Below are 24080 nucleotides of genomic sequence, written 5' to 3' on the forward strand. Positions count from 1 at the left end.
CTTCCACGCCCGGGCAATGCCGGGTATATCAGCTAGTTCAGTATAAATAAACTCTGATTGAAGTCAGCAGTTACTGTTGATGAATATCCTATTTAATCATACTTCTTTTACAGACCTATGTTCAAATCCGAGGGTAGCCTTCTATGACATGTCTGTGGTATGAAACAACAGCTGATTCCAAGATAGAGGATTTTATTATTCCACCCTTTAAAAACTCACCATATTTTATAAAATTAATAGAAAGATAGTTTTGCCAAAGACATTTGAATGCAACACATCTTGTAACATCGATGGAAAGGGCAGCAGCAGGGATTTACACCAAGCAATAACGGAGCTCCAGCCCGCAGGGATCAAGGCTTGTTCACCAGGGGGATTTGCCTGGGTACAGTGGGGAACCCAAAGCCCCACATAGCAGAGAAGTCTGCACAGAGATAGGGTGAGATACTTCCTGGGAGCAGCAGGACTGCAACGCTGTATCTGGAGAAACCGGAGATGCCGGACCAGCACAGTCAGATAAGGCCTGGGACATAATAAACACTTTTGTGCTGCTGCTCGCTGTTGCTTGCTGCCGCTCGCTCTACCAGGAGCTTTTTGCTGTCCTGGCAGAGGAGACAGCAAGCGCGCTTGGGAGGCGGGTATCACTGTGTGTGTGTGTCACTTGGTACAGTAGCTGTCAGTGTGTGTGTGTGTGTGTGTGTGTGTGTGTGTGTGTGTGTGTGTGTGTGTGTGTGTCACTTTGAAGTGGTCTGTGTGTTTGTGTGTCACTGGGGAACCTGTGTGTGTGTATATTATATAATATTTTAAAAATTAAAAAAAACGACATGTTGTGCGAATAAATTATTTATTAACATTGTGCAACTTTGATAAATATATTCACACACATACATCACACACATACACATATACGCACACACACATATACACACACACATATACACACACACACATACACACAGACAGACACACACACACACACACACACACCTCTGTGCTGCCTCTACTCTGTCTGGTCTGGTGGCTCTGCTATCTCAGAACACCGACACAGTAGGAAAAAAATAGGCAGCAGCCCCATTGGATGGGAGCGGTCACGTGACCGCTCCTCTGCTCCCCCAAGCGGCAAAATTTCAAACTCTCCTGTCTCTTCTGATTTTCTCAGCCTCCGCACGAATCAGCACGCATGCGGAGGGAGAAACTATAGCCGCGCTGATTACAGATGCAGGGGCTTTGTGCATCTGTTCAGCGCGGCTCAGCCCGCCTCAGCGACGCTGATTTTACTATGTCCTAGGCCTAAGACTTTATTATATGTTGCTCCCTGATAAATTGTTATATGTTTTTGGGACTGGAAACTGGCCAATCCAGCTAGTCAGATAGTTAGGGACTGGTCAGTTTAGTAAGTCTCCAAAATTAAGTAGGCTTTGATTTTATGTTTTATGTTTTGGCTTAATGGGACAGTACCCGATACTTTATGTTGCTTGGTGTTGTAAATAAACACTGCAGAGGGCTTGTTTAAGCACAAGATCTATGTGTATGTGTTTCTCTGACCTCACCTACAGGCCTGTCCGTCACAGTCCCCAACCCTCTCTCTGCAGTCTCCTCCCTGATGTCCAACCGCTACCTGATATTTATCATGTCCAAACCAGAATGAAAACTCTTTCCCCCTTCCACTGCAGACCTACATGCAAACTCTCACTCACTGTCAATAATACCACAATTCCATAAACACCCCAAACCCACAGCCTACAGTAGGTGTCATCTTTGACTCTTTCCTCACCTTCATTACTCATATTCACTTCCTCAATATGTCCTGCCATCTCCACCTCTGAAAAATATTTAGAGGATGTGCCATTTTCTCACTCATTACGCAACTAGTCCTAATTCATTCACTCATCTTGTCCCGCCTTGACTACTGCAACCTTCTCCTAGCTGGCATTCCCCTTGTCCTCCTATCCCAACTCAATCAGTCCAAAACACTGACAAACACATGTACTTCATTCACTGCTCCACTTCTGCTGCGCCACTATGCAAATCCCTATACTAGCTTCCCATATCCTTTAGAATCACATTTAAAACCCTAGTTCTGACTTGCAAAGCTCTCAACAATGCTGCCCCCGTTACATCTCAGCCCTTTTTCCCAAATATATATCTCTAAATGCCCCTTACGTTTGGTCCATGTCATCTGCCTTTCCTCCTGCCTTACCTTCACTCCCTCCCACCTAGAAAACTTCACCAGTGCTACACCCGCTCTCTGGAATTCCCTACCACATACCATCAGACTCTTCCCCAGCATTCAAACATATAAAAACTCATTGAAAACTCACCATTTCATTGAAGCCTATCTGTCTATCATCTATTACCCCCCTTCCCCGCTAACCCTATTGGGACCTGTGTGTTGCTGGACCAAACTCCATGCTAATACCCCCTAACATCGACAACCACAAGCCAAAATGGCATTAACTGTGCAGCTGGACCATACTCCATCCTGAGGCATATCTTGTCCCGCAGCAAGCAGCCACTTTACCTTTTTGTCCCAACATTGCCCCTTATTCCATCTAGATTGTAAGCTCTCACTTGCTGGGCCCTCTTACCTTTTACATCTGATTGCGCTTGTTTGTCCTTATTTGGGATTTCCTTCTGTTTATTTAATATACATCACTCTGTACCCTCATTGTACTGCGCTGAGGAATATGTTGGTGCTTTACAAATAAACGATAATATTAATAATAATTTGGAGTCGCTAACAGGGCCATCATATCTCACAAACGGACCACATTTGTCATGGAAAACTGCATGTACATGTCTGCATACTTTTGCATATCAGGATCATAAGACATACAGGGAACTATGTACCAAGCCAAAAGTGGCATCATTCTGGGGCAAAATAAATTGCATCTAATGTATGAAAGCAAACAGCCAATTGATTTGAATTTGATCCGTTTCTTTGATACATATGGTGCATATTATTTGCCCTCAAATCACACTTTTGCCTTGACACATACAATTTTACTGTAAAATGAACAATCATAAAGTGGTAACTGTCCCAAAACTAGGATATCTCTAAGCTTTCTTACATAAATAAATGCTTTGTGAAATGACTGCTTATTGTATGTTCATTTATTGGGGGAACAGTGCTGATACGTGTTTCTTCAGCCAGCCATGCATCCTGTGTATACACATTCTTGGCAAAAATGTAATTATTTTAAGGGCACTTTGCCATTAATTGTTACTTTAGTAGATAACCCTGGCTGGTTCTTAGACTTCTTTTCTAGCTGCACATTTATAAAAATGATAATAAAAAAAACAGGATACCCCTTAGACTTGCAATAGTCATACTTTTTCCATTGTAAACAGTGAGAAACATTATTGCACCAGTGCAATTGTGCTCAACTCCAGTCCTCAAGACCCAACCCCCCCCCCCAAAGGTCCGTTTGGTGCAGTCTTTGATTTAGCCACCTGTGCTGAAGCAGGGATGTCCTGAAAACCTGACCTTTTGGTGAGAGGGTGGGCTTGAGGACTGGAGTTAAGCACCACTGCACTATGGGTATAGGTTATTGCTTTGCATTTGATCCACTGCTGTATGAAAAACAGCTTTGTTTTTACAAATTCTACTGTCAAAGTTGTTTGCTTATGCAGCCACATATTGTTGCAAGACAAGTATCACATGCTTACTTACTAGGTAATAAAATGACAACTACATTACGTCTACATCCAATTCTTTTTCCTAACATAGTCACTGGTCTTTATCAGATTAGAAAATTGCAACTTTTTGCTATTCTTTCAACTTTTCCAAAATTAGCACAGATTTCCCTTTATTTAACTGGAGCATCTAGGACATGTAGGTGCTCTTCTATTTTATCACAGGCAAGTGGTATCAACCCTGCTAATCATTTAAAAAAACAAAAAAAACAACACAATACTATAAATCTTTAACCAAACAGTTACTGAAAAATGGATTCCAATCTTGTTTAAGGTGAACTTAGAGTCTCTAAGGCTGCGATTATAGTACCGGCGACGCAACATCATGTCAAAACGAATGCATTGACGCCGTCGTGTGCGCTTATAGTAAGCGCGACGCGACAGCGCGACGGCTTGGTCGAGATTGCTGGAAGTCATCTCAATTTGATTTTTCCAGCGACCGTCGCCTGACGTTGCGTCGCTGTCACCGACACTATAAACGTAGCCTAAGGAATGGAGTCAGGTTTGTGGGAAATAAATCTCAGTGGATCAGTCAATAACAAAATAGTAGCCATGTTGTTCCAGTTGCAATAGTGCAAAATAAATGAATACTTCTGTATTGGGTAATACCTTTCTTATTTGGACTAACAAGTGATATTGTAGGACAAGCATTTGAAGTCTACTCTCTTCCTCGTGTCAAGCAATACTGATTTACAAATGATAACAATCCAAGAGTTATTCCTTTGGTAAGGGCCTGATGAACCGATATTATATACAGGCATACCCCGGTTTAAGGACACTCACTTTAAGTACACTCGCGAGTAAGGACAAATCGCCCAATAGGAAAACAGCAGCTCATGCATGCGCCTGTCATCACATCCTGAACAGCAATACTGGCTCCCTACCTGTATCGAAGCTGTGCGCAAGCGGGGAGACTATAGAGCCTGTTACAAATGCGTTATTTACATCAGTTATGCACGTATATGACGATTGCAGTACAGTACATGCATCGATAAGTGGGGAAAAGGTAGTGCTTCACTTTAAGTACATTTTTGCTTTACATACATGCTCCGGTCCCATTGCGTACGTTAATGCGGGGTATGCCTGTATCATTTTTTTCATTGTTTTTCAAGAAATAAATCAATTGTTAGCTTGTGTTTACATTTTTTAAATAAACTACAAATGAGGTCAGGATTAGAAAACCAGAAATATGTTCATTAAACCTATATATTTGTATAATCTCAAATAAATCGGTTAAACTGTAGCTCAGTTTTCGGTTGTCAAGTATAATATGAATGCTTGGAAAATTGTCTAATCAACTTTATGGCAAATATGGCTACAACACTGTTATCCAAAGCTTTACATTTCTACAGTACAATGTACTGTATAAAACAGTTAAGAGTGAATATGGATATATAATCATCACATTACAATTCAGTGTTGCAGAGTAGATGAAACATAATAATGAATATGATATGTTCCATATTGTATTGTTAAAGCATGACGATGCAAAATGGGTAGTGGAAAACAGACACAATTGTGTGATTCTATGAAAGCTCCACTAAAGAGGAAGCTTATTTCCATTCACCATGACTTCTGGAATACAATGTTCTCACTAGCGTTTATAACCTACAATGTGGAAAGCTTGTTTTTATGAACATAGTCTGTGACTTCTTGAATTCCTATATTACAGTACTGTCCCTTTCCTTTTGTGAGGAGGCTGAAAGTGACATTTTGTATCTCCGTTCTTTCCATTTTCATATTCTTCTAGAAAGCTGAAGACGAAGGTGCCTATTCTAGTAGTTTCGATAACTTTGCTGCCATCTCGAACGGTTTGGCATGTTCCCACCGAACGGTTCTCATTTGTGTTATCACAGTATTCAGAAAGAATCTGAAACCATTTCCACAAGTCACAAACCGTAAGGTAGGAAAATGCCAATATCGTACAGGACAGCAGCGATGAGATCTCAGCCTCTTTCTAAGCTCTCCCCCGTGCAATCTGGCCACAGTCTGCAAGAGCTGCACAGAGAGAGCTGCATCTCGCTGCACAGCTCTCAAAGGCAATCGCAGTGTTTTATTAAAATGTAAATAAAGTGTACTGTAGCAGGGGGTACCCGGAGCTGAACCACATTAATTTCAGGTCCGGGGACCCCCTGATTCCTGAGTTACAGGCCCTGGTATGGGGTGCCGGTATCTCCTATGCATTTAAATGTCCCGGTCACGTGACGTGGGAGAATTAAACATGGCTGCTGGGATACCAGCACCCCATACCAGGGCCTGTAATGCGGGAAGCAGGCGGTCCTTGGAGTTGAAATTAATGCGGTTAAGCTCCGGAGACACCCTGCGACAGTACACTTATTAAAATTTCAATAAAAACAGCTTTATTAACTTAGCGGCAAGCTTCTAAGGCAATGAAGGAGTTAAACCAAAGTATGTCGTTTCCTGGGGGTGCAGGGGGGTGGTGGAAGGGGGTAGTTGACACAGGGTGGGTGGTAAGGGCTGCTGAGAAGGTTGCCGGAGGAGTTAACCCCTTCACTATCATAGAGGTGGTAACCACTATGGTAATGAAGGGGTTAACCACTCTCGCTACCCAATCGGGAGGCCTAACCACCCACCTTAGGGCAATTACCCTCTTCATCCAATCCCTTTACCCCCAATAAACAATAAAATACAACTTCCCTACTACTCCCCCCCCCCCCGAACACCTACAGTACAATAATGGACACAATTACTATTATCCAGATTAGGATAATAGATCATTTGCCCAATAAAAAGAAAACCATTATCTAGCCAGCATAAAGTAAATTAAAATTGTACTTACCCCTGCCAGGTTGAAGGCCTTACTTATCTTCCTCCCTGTCCACGGTGGCAGCAATATGACAATAAAAAACAAACTAATTGCCACTAACCCTTAATCAACTTAGTGGTTAGCAACCGCTATAGTAATTAAGGGGTTAACCCCCTTCCCCCTATACCCACCCAGGATGCCTAACCATCCTCCCTGGAGCAACTACCCGCACCCTCTACCCATTGATTGGCACAGTGGTACACCATGCCCATATAATATGGGCATGATTTGCCACTATGGTAGTCAATGGGCAACCTAAATAAATAAAAAGCTCCAAAAATACACAATAAAGAAATAAAACAAGTACCAAAAATATATAACAATTAAATAAAAACAAGCATTTGCCAAAAAATGCATTGCTTATAAATGTATTTATCTATAGCCCGAAAGGGGCATAGACATTGACAGTCAATGGGCAACCTCAAAAAAAAAAAAAATACGCAATGAAAAAATACAATCAACGTTTTTCTTACTTTTGACGTCTTCACCCTCCGATTCCGAGTCCAGTAGCAACCTCTTCATCCTCGACACAATGCTTCTCAACATCTATTTAAGTTATTTTCTTCTTTCTTTTCTTTCTTTCTTTGTAATCCAATCCAATGGGGCGGATGTTGTCCCGTCTTCTTCTTGGCTTGAAATGAGACGGGACAGGCCTATGATGTCACATTTGAGTGTCAATGGTACACCCCCAATCCGATTGGCTGGTGTACCATGTGACAGGATTTTTTTTTAAAGGATATGACATCATCATATAGGGAGGGACATCACATCCTTTAAAAAAAATGGCTTCCATCACATGGTTTTTGACCTGTGCCCCTAACTTCGCAGCTCCAGCATTTGTGCCCCCCCCCTCCTATGACCTGGTGTAAAATGAAGCCGCAGGTCATGTCACGTCACATGACACCACAGCGTCATTTGATGCACGTTGCCATGGCAACGCATCACATCACATGACCCGTGGCATCATTTGACGCCGCATTGCCATGACACTGCGTCACCGAATAGCTGGCTTGCAGCAGATAAGGGATGTTACAGAGGCCTCACGCTTCCCCCAACACTTAATTTAAATGCCTTGGGAAGGGCTTAGGGCTTCTGTAACCACCGCACCCCCCCCTAGAAAATCTTGTGCCCAACTGGGGGGTGTGCCCCCCAGTTTGCGCACCCCAGAGATATACCATGTGAGGCATCACATGGTACACCCCCAATCCGATTGGTTGAAGTACCATGTAACGGCTTCCATTTTTTTTAAGGATGTGACATTATCCATTTAAGATGACGTCACATCCTTTAAAAAAAAAACCCTGTCATGTACACCAGCAAATTTGATTGGGGGTGTACCATTTGACACTCAAATATGATATCACAGGCTTTATATAAGGCATGTCTGTCTCATTTGAAGCAAAGAAGACGACAGGACAACATCCACCCCATTGGATTGCATTACAAGGAAAGAAGAAAATAACTTACCAGCTGTTGAGGAGCATTGCGTCATGGATGAAGAGGTTGCTGCTGGTCTCGGAATTAGAGGGTGAAGATGTCAAAAGTAAGAAAATCATTGATTATGCCCATTCACTGCCAATGTATTTATCTATGCCCCTTTCAGGCTATAGATAAACACAGTGACAAACAATGCATTTTTTGGCAAATGCTTGTTTTATTTAATTATGTATTTTTGGTGCTTATTTTATTTAATTGTTGTGTATTTTTGGTGCTTGGTTTTGTTTTAGGTTGCCCATTGACTGACATAGTGGCAAATCAACGCCCATTATATGGGCATGGTGTACCATTTTGCCAATAAATGGGTAGAGGGTGGGGGTTGTTGCCCCGGGGAGGGTGGTTAGGCATCCAGGGTTGGTAGCGGGAGAGGGAGGTTAACCCCTTAATTACTATAGCGGTTACTAACTGCTAAGGTGATTAAGGGGTTAGTGGCCACTAGTTTGTTTGTTATTGTTATGTTGCTGCTATGGAGGATGAGGAGAGAGATGAGGATGGCCTTCATCTGGCAGGGGTAAGTACAACTTTAATTTATTTTATGCTGGCTGAATAATGTTTTATTTTTAATGGACAAATGAGCTATTATCCAGGTGTGGATAATAGTAATTGTGCCCATTACTGTACTGTATGTGTTGGGGGGTTGTTGGGTGTAGAGGGGGTGCCCATTCATTGCCATTTGGGTTATCTTTGCTCCCATTGAGGGCATATGTAACCATACTGGCAATCAATGGATGTATTGGCTAGTATTGGCTTTTAATATTTATTGGGGTTTGCGGGGGTGGGTGAAGGTGGTATTTGGCCCATGGTGGGTGTTTATGCATACCGGGTGGGAAGTGGGACAGGTTAACACCTTCATTAACTTAGCGGTAGTAACCGCTAAGGTAATGAAGGGTTAACTACTCCCGCTACCCTTCCAGGAGGCATGCACAACCACTGTGGGCCAAATACCACCTTTACCCACCCGCACTACCCCCAATAAACTGGGCACTGCGGTTTAACCCCTTAAATGACCTACAATTATATCTTATTTTCTGTTTTTTACATATTGTACCAAGCTTATTATATAAATTAGAATAAAATGAAAGGAAGCAACACGCAACCTCTCTGTGTACTTCCTTCCATTGTATAGTGTTTCTGCCGTTTGGGGTATAATCCAGATCTTAGAATTAATTTAAAATTGCCTATGGCTTTCTTTTCTCTCCACTTGTACAGTACAACAATGCCAGTGTAAACAATCTCACGTTATTCTCATGAACCGAAAACAGTTATGCTGGCTCGAATCCCTTTACTCACAAATGAAGAAAATATAAATTTGTCATTACAGAACTTCAACTATAGCACTGCGATACTGAAGTCTAAAGTGTTTCACTGAGGCAAGAAAAGCTAAGTTGGATGTTCCTTATCTTAGAAACATAACTGTAAATAATCAGACTATCCTCATCATTTTCTTTTGACCAAAATGCCTTCTAGAAACAAGCTAACAGCTGTAGATTTGTGTAGGTTGGCCTTTCATTTGTGAAAGAATCACAACTAATGCGCTAGTGCATGGACTGTTGCCTTGATATTTTCTAGCTTCTTTCAAATGGAATGAAACCCACTATAATTTAACATTTAACATCTGGAGAGCCCACTAAAAAGAGTTATGGAAAGCCAAGTTTACCTCGTTAAAATTTTAAGGAATCCCATGAATCTCCAGAGACGGTACCGCAGGGATGTGAAAAAGGCTGCCTAACATTAATGTGAAAAAGATGATGCTTCTTTGACATAAGTTTTATTTTGTTTGCAGTTATAAGATAAACGGTGTTCAATTCTGATTGCACTTTTTGTTTTTAAACTGTCCTCATTTTGATTATGATTTGGTTTCATTCTAAAGTCAAAGAAAATGTGATCCTATTACAATCAATTGTGTCGCCTTGCATTGTGTTTTAAATTCATGTATTTACATTTTTGTTAAATACTGTCTATGCTCAAAGCTTAATATGCATTTTATATTTCCTACAATAAGGTTACCTAAATGAAGTTAGATAGTGCTCATTAGTACGAACACATTTGTGCCATATTTAAATATAACCAATTAAAAAAAAAAAAAAAAAAAAAGGATTTACAAATTTTATTGAGCAGATCATAATAACCTTTTTCCTGCCCTATTGACCTACCTGTTATGGCACAGGTCCAGCAATCCAGAGGCTCTTCTGCTGTACCAGGTACAGTATGTCTTCATTGAAATGCTCATTTTCTAGGCATGGCGACCATGTGATTGTTACGAAGTGATTTATATGGCTGAAAATCCCAGAAGTCCGGTGGCAATTGGGTGTGGCATGGATTTCCAGCACTGAAAAGGCTTAAATCAAATGTGTCACAGTCTGTGATCGATATAATAGATTGGCATTTCATATTTTCTTCTGAGTACGAGATGTTATTAAGAGGCTACAAAAATAACTAATCCCCCTCCCCACCAGGCACGTAACTAATCCCCCCGGGACATAACTAACCACCCCAAACACTGGACTCGCCTCTCCATTAACGCACAACATTGTTGGATGTTTGGAAGCACGCTTTAGTCCTGTGTTCTCTCACAGAAATCGATTATTCGAAAAACACCTTTTATCATGGTGGCTGTTTTCTAGTAAATAATTATTTTTATCCACTTAAAAAAAAGGTTTTTGTATTTTCCCATTTTTATCAATGAAGATTTTCAAATCAAGAAACTCGACACTCTCCTTACTGAAGCTTGAGGTAAAAAAACAAGATTTAGATCCTTATCATTAAGATATACAATATGTCCTGACGAAGGCCAACATTCGCCCTCCAAATGAAGATCACGTCATCTATAAATCGGTGCCATAGCACCAGATTTGCTGCAAAAAGGTTATGAGTCCTGTAGGCGGACGCTCACAGAGGTATGCAAGGGAGACTGGTTATGGTGAAATTAAATAAGGCTTTTATTGCGCCTGTTTCCTTAACATCAGGAAACCATCCAAACAAGGGGTAAACAAAGCTTCTATTCACTTGGGAGTATTTCTAGTGAAATACTATGCAGTCCACAACTCCCTTTAGATAAGCATGTCTCCCAGCCCCAAACATATATCATGAAATGAGCAGATATAAAAAGTCTTATAAATGAAAGTCTTATCTGTTCCTGTTGGTTGGAGGGAAAATCTTCTCTGTTCCTGGTTGCTACCTTTTCCTCAGGGTTTTGTCAGCATTCAGGTTTAGAAGTTTCCCCTGTGTCTTGCAAGCAGCCACTTGTGGTAGACTCAAGACGCCTGTCCCCATGTCAGTCTCACAAGTTGTGTGAGTCAGGGAAGATCTCACTTCCTGTCTCAAAAGACAGGCTTTTCTAAGAAGCTAATCAGGCAGGTGGTGTTGGATAATTGACTACCAGCAGTTAACCACCATACTGCTGGATTAGAGGCACATTACCAGAACAGGGATAACTCCCCTGTTACATACCTCCCCTGTTTGTGGGAAGCTCGGGCTTGCCACGGCCAAAGCCCATCCTTCCACTCTCATTCTAGTTATCTCTGTGACTTGAATGAGAGTGGATGTAGGAAGAGAACCCTCAGTCCTGCTGGGATCGGAGCCCTTGCTCCAGTTCTTTCATCTTTCCTCCCGAAGGTGCTTGAGATCAGCACTCCTCAGATGCTCGAGGAGGACTTTTTCTAAGTATAGTCGTTTTTGCTACGTGCGCGGTCATGAGATTTCCCTCGCGTCGGGTGCTCGTTTTATTGCTGGTAGACTGTATGGCATCAGTTGCAGAGCGTTTAGAAACAGCCCTTTGAGTTTTCCGCTCTTGAAGCTGTCTCTCTGCACTTTTTCCACTTAATGGAGTTGCTAGTTCAGCCTCTTTGGGATTAAGTTGCAAATCCATATCGACTTCCAGAGAATGTCCCATCTTTTCAGCTTCATCAGCTAAGGATTCTTCTGGTTTTGATTCAGCACGTGTACCTTCTTTTGTTGCCTGTTGAGTGGCTGAAGGTTTTGCTAGTGCTCTTTTAGGTGGTTCAAATTTTGCAACCTTGTTTTTCAGACGAGCGGTATTCCCAGCTCTCACTGCACCCTTGTCTTCAAGGGATTTTGTGGCTGTGGGATACTGACGCTTAGTCAGGGTCAATACTTGTCCTTGTAGAACTGTCATCTCATCCGCGAGAGATCCCTGTTTATTGAGTGCGTCTTGCAAGTCTCTTCTCAGGGAATTTATCTGTACACTTTGTTTTTTTCTGTCCTTGCTTCCACATTTTCACTGCATTGTGAAGCACTATGAACTTCTTTGCTTGGGCCACAGTTACTTGTTTCAGTTTCTGGACCTTCTTGTGCTCCATTTTGTGCTGAGTCACCTGGGTTCTAAGCTTGGCCTTTAGCGATGCTTTGGTGATGCTCAGGGTAGCCTTCAGTTTCTCATGCTACTTTGCGGGGACATACTGGGTAATCAGACGTTCCTGCAGCACTTGTATTTCTTTAACAGCCTGCAGATTGTCTTCCTGCAGAGTTCGCTGCTTCTCCTCGGTCATCTGGAGGTGCGTACGCAGACCCTGCAGTTGGTTCTGCAGTCGGTGCTCTGCTTCAAACTTCTCACCTTCCAACAGTCTATTTATTTCCTTAAGCTTGTGCAGCTTTTCATTCTTTTCCTTGACTTCGTCTGTCAAATGAAAATTTTCTTATTCCAGTTTTAAGTTCTCTCTTAATTAAGTTAATTAATTAAGACGGAGGGGCCTATGCAGAGAGCAGCGCTAATAGCAATCTCGCCATTTTCCGGCGAAAATCGAGCTGAAAGCAGCAGAAAAAGGCAAGTTTTAAAAAAAGCGCCATTTTTTTTTTCTTGAAATTCGCCACGCGGCTGGAGAGATCCTAATCTCTCCAGTGTTTTTTTCTGCCGTATGCAGAGAGCCGCGAACGCCATCAAGTGGCTGTTCGCGCCAAAAAAATGGCGCGATTTTCAACATTTTTCCTCTCCACGAAGCAGCTGGTGCTCCGCGGCCGGTGGAGGGGAAAAAAAAAAACGATTTTTTCCCCACTAGTTTCAACAGCGCTCATAGCGCTGGTTGAAACTCTCCATATGCAGAAAGGATTGTAAATGCAGTTTTATGCCCTTTCTGCATATGGAGAAAAAAACTCTCCAATAAAGGTAAATTTTATTTCCCTCTCCAATTATAATTAGCGCTGCTCTCTGCATGAGGCCCTAAGTTCTCTCTTAGTCATCATTTTATCACATTGGCTTTGCTTTTCATCCATGGCGGAAATAGTAGCGTTTGCAGTATCTAGCTCAATCTTGAGATTGTCCAATTCTGTCCTGGCCAAAGAGTACATTGTGAGCACATCTTTCTGTAGCTTCATGTTATTTTCCCTGAGCCGATCACAGTCACGCCTGGCAATTTTCAGGGCGTCTTCAGGGCTGGTAAAGGATCGTCAGTCACTGGTTCCGGCTCTGCTTCCCTAGGATGACTGGTTGAGGGTTCCTCACTGTTGGCACCGGACAGACACTTCTTTGGGGTACACGACTTCTGCCTTGGGCCCTCTGGATATTCGGTTATACGCGGGACAAATTCTCCATTTTCTCTAGGCTGCAGGGCATCTCGGTCCCCCTTTTTCTCCACAGGATCTGCGGACGTGTCTGTTCATTCCACGGTAAGTGAAGAACCGCTTTTCTTTTTCTTTTTTCACCTTTTTGATTTGGATGACACCGTCCCCTCAGGGATATTGGGATCTCCATTCTTCATTTGAAATTTTAGCAGCGTCACTGGATCCACCCGGCTTTTCTTGCAACTGTAATAGCTGACGGAAATATTCGGTGATCCACTGCTCCCGCTCTTTCTCCTGCTGATCATATTCGTCATCATAGGGAGCGGTTTTTCAGTTTGTGCCGAGTTCAGGCACCCCCGCCATTCTTGGGGTGTTTTGTGGGTGTGACTCAGTTCGGGTTCCCCGTAAGAGATGTCTTCCTCTTTATTGGACTGGAAGGGCCACTCTTCCGTGGGGTAGGGTTCATTACAGGAACGCTGCATCTTGTCCTCCATTTTGTGGCTATCAGGTGTAATTTTCTTCCTGACCTCAGGAGGCGCTATTGCTGTTTCCACTGTATTTGCTAGAAGCCCCAATTGTGGTAGTCCTACAGGTGGGCATATTTTGCTTGTAGAGGTCGTAGCTCTCACAGGCATCTCAGTAGACTTTTTCTTTCTTGGGTAAGTTTTACAATATCAGCAGTACTATGCTCACATTTTCTCTCATCAGGTATACAGAATGTGCAGTTGCTAGGTAAAAAAAAGTCTATTTGCTTTACACCATTTACTTGCTAGGTAAATCTCATTAGGAATACTGGATGTGCAGTTGCTAGGTAAAATCTTCTGTTTGCTGTTCACCATTTACTTGCTAGGTGCAATCTCTCTGCTTCAGCCAAATAATGTGATTTTCTGCTTGAGTTCAGTCTCAATTTTGGGTATTATGACATTCACTCTTCACACTTCGGGATACCTTTTACACAACTCAGCAATTCCTTTTTTTAGTTGGCAATTTTACCCTCAGCACTTGTTTACTGAAAATTCCCCTGCTTCAGCACAGTCTTGCATCAATTTTCACACTTTTCTGCATATACTCCATTCACAACTGGTAGTCCTATGCGGTGTGGCAGCCTTTACTTGCAGAATCAGTACCGCTCGTGGGTCACCATCTGTATTCACTGCTTCAGCTAAACATTTGAAAACAACAAACGCCTATCCCTTTTAAGGGCTAACTCACTTCTTGAACCCTGACTATGGCTGGAAGGCAAACCCCCTATTTCAATGACCATATTACACTTTATTGTGATGGGCAAATAAGGTTTACCTGCTTCAGCAGTCTCTCTATCTCCTCTTGGGATTGGGGAAAAGAGTCCATCTGTGGTTTTGTAAGTTTCAGTGCAGTGTAGATTTCCTGCCTGGTTGTGTATCTCTTTAACTCTGTCTCTGCTGCATGAGTTCCTTTGGTCAGGCTGTTTGTAGGCAAAAAGCACAAAAAAAAATTCACAGGCAATCTATCTCCGGGTCCCTTCAACTTCAAAGACCACCTCTCGTCCCACTTCTGACGACCATATGTAGCATTCAGGTTTAGAAGTTTCCCCTGTGTCTTGCAAGCAGCCTCTGCTGGTAGACTCAAGACGCCTGTCCCCATGTCAGTCTCACAAGTTGTGAGAGTCAGGGAAAATCTCACTTCCTGTCTCAAAAGACAGGCTTTTCTGTGGTGTGGTGTTGGATAATTGACTGCCAGCAGTTAATCACCACGCTGCTGGATGAGAGGCACATTACCTGGACAGAGATAACTCCCCTGTTACAAGTCCAAAGACACAAATCCCCCCAGTATCTCACAAATAGATTTGGGTAGTTTGGAGCAAACCTGGTCCCATGGCCGTACAACACAACTGAATATAAAACTGCCCCCAAATCAAAAATAATTATGCTACAATATACTGTAAATCTAATTCCAGTGATCAAAAAGACTTTCATATCACCTTTTCCACCTAAAAAGTATCTAAATCGGTTCACAACCTAAATGATGTGCTATGCTAATGTATAGAGATTGTGTGTCACTAGAACATAATCTGATTCCCATTTGACAGATTCTAAAACATTCAAAATTTACTTTGTGTCCCTTAAAGAGGCAGTCCAAGCGGCACGTTAAATATTTTGTTTTTGTTTTAATAAATGCAGCCTTTGATTACCATTATTGAAAACTGGTTACCTTAGCTGCCGATCGATTAATTTCCCCATGATTTATCAGTAAAGATCCTGTTTCCCAGGGTTCACGAAATGGCTGACTTTCAGTTGCAATAAATTCTTCAGTCAGTGTAACTTAGCAGCTGCAATCTATACTTATATTACTGAAGTAACATCATCTATTGTTACAGTTTATAGCTCAAACTACTGGGAATATTGACAACAAATTATCACAAACAGGAAAGTGTTGCGAAGATCTAGCACTGCTGGGAAGGTGGGCTAAAACCCACTATAGAAATCAAAGAATGCTCAGTATATTAAAATTTATTGAAAATGGTACAGTATTAGTTGAATTTCAACAAAGAAATGTAAGTAGTATCTAATACTACAGAACGTTTTTTTTTTGTTTTTTTTTTTAAACCAACACAGGTAGGATATTGCTTGGATTGCTCCTTTAAATTGGATCTCAATTCCAAAACACATGGCTTTTAGAAGAAATGTAAATAATGTGACAAATTAGTAGTTAAAGCAGCAGAACAGGCTGCATTGTGTTTTACATTTTTTTTTAATTACAGGTTTGAAGCAGTGGGTCTTTGGAGCTGAACTGTGTTAATTTACAGATCCGGTGACCACCTGCTTCCAGAGAAACTTACCTCAGTCGCAGTACCAGTATCCCAGAGAAGGTTAAATGTCCCAGTCATGCTGGCGAATAGGACGCTGCAACGGTTGACATCACGGCTTCCTATTGGCCCACATGACGTGGGACATTTAAAGTCACCAATTATGTTAGGCATACTACTTCCCTGCCTGCAAAGATACCGGCACCACTACAGAGGAAAGTATCTCTGGAAGTGCTTACAAATGATCAAAGTAGTGTACTAAAAAAGGGTCTGTAATTCGCCCCAGTGAACAGAATGAATCATTTTAATTCATATATGGCTTTGAATATATATGTTAGACGATTGCCATTAACAAAATGTAATAAAGGTTGTGAATTCACTTTGAAATCTTTACCAGTTAATGTAGATGACTACACTACATGTAGTTTACATGTAATGAGGATTTTCGACACTGGCCTTTTAAATGTAATTCCACTTTTTTCCTCAACTTTTGTAAGGGTAATTTTGTTGACACTTTTTTTTTTTTTTTTTAAGTAGTATTGAACAATTTTGAGAAATAACAAAATAAAAGATTTAGGGAAAAAAGAAGAATATCACTAAAAGGGAAAAAGAAGCAGTTGAACAGTTACAAAATAATGAGAACATTAGAATGAAATTGTCAGACAAATGAGGGGGTAGTAGTCCTTTATAAATCTGTGTGTGATAAAGAAGTGCATAGATTATTAATAGATGAGAAAACTTTTAAGAGAATAACTAAAAATCCAATTAATGAGTTACAGAATTATCTGATGGACTTTCAAAGGGTATTATAAACCAGAAAGAATATGAATACCTTTTGAACGAGAATTCAAAAGTCCCAGTGTTCAACTAACTACCAAAAGTACATAAATATCCAACAACTCCCCCAGGTAGGTCGATCACAGCCGGAATAGATTAACTGCTAACTTGTCACATTATTTAGATTTCTTCTTAAAGCGGTATGTTTTGGAATTGAGATCCTATTTAAGGGACTATGCAAATTCTGAATGTTTTAGAATCTTGAACATGGGATTCAGATTATGTTCTAGTAACATGTGACATACAATCTATATACATTAGCATAGCACATCATTTAGGTTGTGAATCAATAGATACTTTTTAGGTGGAAAAGGTGATATGAAATAGTCTTTTTGATCACTGGAATTACATTTACAGTATATTGTAGCACAATTATTTTTTGGTTTTGGGGCAGTTTTATATTCAGTTGTGTGGTACGGCTTGGAACATGGGAACCAGGTTTGCTCCAAGATACACAAGTGTTTTACTGGGACACAGGGAGGATTTGTGTATTTGGACTGATAACCTTTTTGGAGCAAATCTGGTGCTATGGCACCTATTTATAGATAGTGTTTTCTTCATTTGGAGGTCAGATATTGGCCTTCTGCAGGAAATGATTGTGTACATATTAATGATAAGGATCTAAATCTTGTTTTTACCTCAAGCTTCAGTAACGAGAGTGTCGAGTTTCTTCATTTGAACATCTTCATTGATGACAATGTGAAAATAAATACAAAAACCTTTTTTTTAAGTGGATAAAAATAATTATTTAATAGCAAACAGTGACCATGATAAATGGTGGATTTCGATTATAGCAACAGATAGAGACCCAAAAGAAATTGTACCAAAGATGAGGATTTCCAAAAACAGGCAGAAGATCTTAAAAGTAAATTTGCACAAAGAAAATATGATATCATAGTTGAAAAAGCTTACAATGAAGTCAATAAAATGCAGAAAATAGACTTGATATCTATTAAGTATTCTTTGTTTAATGATGAGGATAAAAAAAAAAAAAGATAAAATACCATTTATTACTGCATTTAAAGTGAAATTAGAAAGATGAGGAAACACAAATATTTTATTGAGTGACCTTATATTAGGACTGATACTTACCCCCATACCACAGGTAGTTTTTACAGGAGTGCCACAATTTAAACAACTATTGGCTCTGGCAGTCATTAGAAACGGGCTAAAAACTGTAAATAATAGTGGGTTAAAAAAGCAAAAAGGCTTCTACAGGTGTAAAAATTGTTGAAATATCGAACAGAAGCGAACACATAATTTAAAAGAAGCAATCCAAGCCGTATTTTTTCCCCGTTTCATTTTGTTAATACAGAATTGAAGCAAAGGGGCTCTAGAGCTGAACCCCATTAATTCAGCTCTGGGGACCCCCTGCTTCCAGAGGTAATTAGCTCTGTAGGGGGTGCTGATAGCCATTCAGGGTTCACTATGTCTGCTTTTCAATGCTCCCCAGGCCCTGTGGGCCAATAGGAAGCTGTGACGTCATCAGGTTCGGCTTCCTACTGTCCATGTGATGAGGAAGCAGAAAACTGCAGGAGATACCCCCTACGGTGGTAAGTATCTCTGGAAGCAGGGGGTATTTGGAGCTGAAATGAATGGGGTTCAGTTCTGGAGACCCCCTGCTTCAACCCTGTATTTAAAAATAAAGAAAAACCAACAAAAAAAAGGTTTAGATTGCTCCTTTAAGTTTAACAGTACTCAAAGTTTTGGGGTCAATAAATGTATTTCATGCAGTAGTACATTTATAGTGTATTTACTGGAGTGTCCCTGTGGACTTCACTATATAGGACGAACAGGTAGAAAGTTAAGTGACATACAGTTGCATGCCAGAATCATAAGAAGGGGACTTGAAACCCGTAGTGTCTCCAAGTATTTTAAAGATCATCATAATAATAATCCAGAGGGTCTCATTTATATGGGTATTGATAAAGTAGAGTAAAACTAGTAGGAAGGAAATAAAATTCAAGGTCTGTCACGGAAGGAAACCTTGTGGATTTATAAAAGGAGAACCCTTACTCCATGCAGTTTGAATATCGATATAGACCTGGGTTGTTTTTTTTTTATAATTGCTTTCCTTAACACTTCTTTATATTAGACTGTCAAGAGAGATAGAATTTTTTTCTCTAGTCGTATATTATATACAGTATGTTGTATTTAGATGGAATATTTTTATTTATATGGCAACAAGATCTCCCCCATGAGAAGCCTTTATCTATATGTTTATTTTAAGCATTTGTTTGTGAATGCAATACGTACTTTCTGCTAAATATATCAATTTTTGTGATATTTGACACTATTTTTTTTCTCTCCCATCTCCCCCCTTTTTTTTAATTTATTTTTTTATATGTTTGTATGTATGTTATATTTGTTTGTTATGTACAGGGTAGCACTCTTCTATTATTTTTATTTTACTTGCCCATTCTGCAACCTGTACTCCCACAGCATTGTCCAAATTAGCCAGTTTGTTTCTTGCATCACTGTCTCCCTGCACTATGTCCTTAAGCAATGGGTAACTAAGCTTATATACCTTCTCTGGAAGGACGAGAACCTACTAGAGCACGATTCGCTGTAAGTATTATTTGCTACTTGTATTGTCAATGTCAATGTGAACTATTGGATGACTGTTCAATAAACACCTTTACTTTTTTTTAAGTTCCTGGTGCTCATTTCTACACTGCACTTTTATCCACACCCAGCCAGCACTTACCCACGCACCATCTATATGCCTGTTAGACTGAACATTTACTTAATGGACTAATCTGATGTGACACCCTTCATAGTCAGGGAATGGGGGTTACAACTGTAAAGAGCATATATTCTGTAATGGGTTTCCGTTGCACTGCATACAGTCATGTTGCATTTTTTAGATTGTTTTAATTGCCACACTCTAGTCTACTTTTTTTTGCTATATAAAAGATAGAGGACCTTTTGAGTGTATATGCCACAGGCCCCCAAACCTGCTTCATTCGCCTACTGTCACGTCAAATATTCGCTAGGCTTTAGACAAGGATTCATGGCATTTACATGCATTTTTTACATGGACTCCCTGCATTACAGAGCTTGAACGGCTAAACCTGGGACATGGAAATACTAAATCAGTGTACCTTCTCCAAATATCTATCCCATGTACATACTGTTATACTATGTAAGTAACGTGGGAATGCTATAATAAATTCAAATAATGCTGACATTATTAATGTGTTATAGAATTTACCCTGGTTGTCACATGTATAAAGTTCTGCAAGATTGCTTTTTTTTCTTCACAGAACCATATATGGGTAGGATAACAAGGGACAAGTAGAGACAATCATTAAAAGAACAACTTTAATTAAACCATCTCTATGGTCAAGAGCTTTAATACACCATTCCAATTGTACCTACAGTGTTACTCTGAACAAGTACACTTACATTTATTTTTAATGTTTAATCAAACCAGGGTATGGCAAAAACTCTTATCTAGTATATTTTCTTCTTTAAACGTATATCATTTTTTGAGCTTTTAAAAGACATTTCATTATGCTTCATTACTCTTTACACTGCAGTATATACAATATTTTTAATGACAGCTTGCCAACAGTTTGACTTGGCCCTAAGACATACACAGCTGGTTGTACTCGTTTTGCCAGCATTCCAGCTCTACATTTCAGATCACATTGTCTATTCAGGAAGAGGCTGCAAATTATTTAAGATAACATCAGTGGTGAATAATTTGGACTATCCTGAACTTTGCACCTTTCCCGTCAGCACAAGACTCACAAGAAAAACTTGGCTTCATGCTCGCAGAGTTTGTTAAACTCTTCATGTTTATCTAAATGTATATTAGTTTTATACAGTTGTTACACACCAGAAAAGTAAACCTCATACACTACCGACACACTTTATTGAAGTGTGGTCGGTACCGCAAGCCGGGAAATCTCCCGGCTTGCTAGTGGCCGCCCCTCGGCGTGCCGCGCGTCATAGACGCGCGGTCACGCGTCATCGGGAGCGTGCGCCCCCTGCACGCGTGTCCAGGGGCTCCCCGAGGGAGCCCTGGTGTCCCGGGATCGCGGGACAGCGGCAGGGGGTTCCGGGGGACCCGGCGGACCCGGCAGCGGTAGGGAGAGCGCCCCGATCGGAGGGCGCTCTTCCGCTGCTTCGGCGTGCGCCCGTCACACTCGGGCGCGCGCCAGGCTACTGCTGCGGCACAGAACGGGCAAATGCTCGAATAAACTGTGCCGCAGCAGTATCTGTTTCCTTTGAATAATATCAATTGAGACAGAGGTTTATTAGACAAATTGGAATAAAAAAAGTATTTTAGAAGCTAAAAAATGTATAGTGCTGTTCTGCCAATGCCCCCCTATTGAATATGCTGTGAAGCAGTCTTGCCGGTGATGAAAAAGACCTCAGCTTCATTCAAATAAATGGAACTAAAATCTTCTCCAGCACCAGGAGTTGTGTGTTAACCTATTACTCGTTATACCCATATATATACCAATAAAGGTTATTTTATCTTAGTACATTGTATACATCACTTTATGAGTGCTTGTTTATAGTGGTTCTTTTACTTGTTTAGGCAAGTGTAGTTGTTCGCTCCAGCACCAGGATGACTGATTTACATACAGTATTGAATAGGGTCAAAGTAATTTTAATGAAAAGCCCATATACTATAAGTAGTTAATCCATCAAACATGGAACCCATTTACAAAGGCAGCACATTAGCCAACACATTTATTTCCAATCAGAGATGATTGGTTTTGGTTCCCCTTCCAAGACTCCTTCCAATTCAACTTTATAGGCCTGTAATGTTTTATTGTAGATTGGAATATATTTTTAAGGTCATAATGTTTAATCAAAATCTTTTAACACTTCAATGCTTCAAATTCTAACTTCGACAGTTTGAATAAAACTTTGCAGTTGGCAAAACACAACTTTTAGTATGGCTTCATGTGGGGAAAATCGTCTCACAGTAGATATGCCAAAGGCTCTGAGAGCTGGAAAATCCAACTCTGAGTAATTATGTTGAAATGACCTGATAGCTGCCCAAGCTCTATGTTCACTAATGCATTAAAGAGAAGAAATTATAGAGCAGTTAACCACTATTCCACATAAAAAGTATGAACTCTGTTAAAGATTTTCTTACTGAGCCTATTGCTCTGGTTATGATACCTTTTTAATTGTCCTACTCATAATAGCAAATTCCATACATTTACTTTTTATTAAAAATGTACTACATTTGGCATGAGTATCAAGCTCTGTCTCATGCTAATGTTCTATGCATAATGCAACATGTGGTAATCCTACAGTTTTAAAGTTATCAGACGTATCCTTGGCAGTAAAAATAGCAGTAAAAGGACAGGTGACCCTAGGTAGGGAGTTCCTCTCGGTGATGCTGGCGTTGCTAAAAGCGGAATAATAATGTTGTAATTGGAAGGAAATTTGCTTGACCAATTTACCTTTGTATATGATTACAGAAGTGTCAAATATCCATTTAAGATTGTAATCATGTTTTGTACCTGAATGGGAGTTTGCAGGTAATGTAGTACACGTTTGAACTGTGAACAAGGTGTACATTTGTAGTAAGTGGGAATAGATCCAGAGCACTACGGATTACTTTGACAGGTTTTCCTTGAACCAGCAGCACCGGTAACTGTATGTATTTGACTTTTTCTTTTGGTGTACAGCATATTATCTTTACTTGTACATTTGTAGTATCCATCTTTCAGATCTTAAAATGAAGTCCCCAAGTAATATGGATTGTAAATTAACATTCAAAATTTTTAAGTAGAAATAGTCAGTGCAGTAAAAGTGTAAATGAAAAAGTATGAATTGCAGGATATCAATAAATATACACATTTATCATCATTACTATTATTCTGAATTCACATTCTTATCACTATTGAGAAAGATGTATAGCTCCATATTTACTGAGCAGTCATACAGTATACAGCCAATTAGGGTCAATAGCCCTGCAAGACACATTCCATTACTAGATGGTCCATATTTACTACTTAGTAAATGCCACCTATAAAGTTTCTTTAATGTAGTATTTTTTAATGAATGTCCATGTTAATCTTTCAATTACACTGGCGACACAGTTTATTACACTGCGGCCAGATCCGCAAGCCGGGAGATTTCCCGGCTTGCTAGTGGCCGCCCCTCGGCGTGCCGCGCGTCATAGACGCGCGGTCACGCGTCTTCGGGAGCGTGCGCCCCCTGCACGCGCGTCCAGGGGCTCCCCGAGGGAGCCCTGGTGTCCCGCGATCGCGGGACAGCGGCAGGGGGTTCCGGGGGACCCGGCGGACCCGGCAGCGGTAGGGAGAGCGCCCCGATCGGAGGGCGCTCTTCCGCTGCTTCGGCGCGCGCCCGTCACTCTCGGGCGCGCGCCAGGCTACTGCTGCGGCACAGAACGGGCAAATGCTCGAATAAACTGTGCCGCAGCAGTACATGGGAAGCAAGAGGGCCCAAAGAGAAGTTTTCAATATAGGACATACTGTAGTTAGGTACCATATGTGTCTGCAAGGAAGCAAGAAACAGTGGCCTGGATACATCAAACTATGATATACCAAATTCCAGTATTATTAGCAAAAAAAATATTTGAACAAGGAAGTCATCAACCTGTTACATAGTTACATAGTAGATGAGGTTGAAAAAGACTTCCTTCCATCAAGTTCAACCTATGCTAAATTAGACAACAGATATTTTATCATATATCTATACTTATTGATCCAGAGGAAGGCAAACAAAACCCCAGAGTCACATCATCCAATGATATCTCATAAGGGGAAAAATAAATTCCTTCCGGACGCCAAGAATTGGCAATCGGATTAATCCCTGGATCAACATCCTTCCCATGTATACTTATTTGGTATATCCCTGTATACCTTTCCTATCTAAAAATATGTCCAACCTTTTTTTGAACAAATTTATTGTATCTGCCATCACAGT

General features: G+C 40.7%; 1 protein-coding gene across 10 annotated transcripts in view; it reads right to left on the bottom strand.

Annotated features, from left to right (window-relative positions):
• NAV3 (neuron navigator 3) overlaps positions 1-24080 on the bottom strand; it is an 879638-nt gene that overhangs the window by 339048 nt on the left and 516510 nt on the right. The gene's annotated exons all lie outside the window — the stretch shown is intronic.

The sequence above is a fragment of the Ascaphus truei genome, chromosome 5, assembly GCF_040206685.1.
Source record: "Ascaphus truei isolate aAscTru1 chromosome 5, aAscTru1.hap1, whole genome shotgun sequence".
Lineage (NCBI taxonomy): Eukaryota > Metazoa > Chordata > Amphibia > Anura > Ascaphidae > Ascaphus > Ascaphus truei.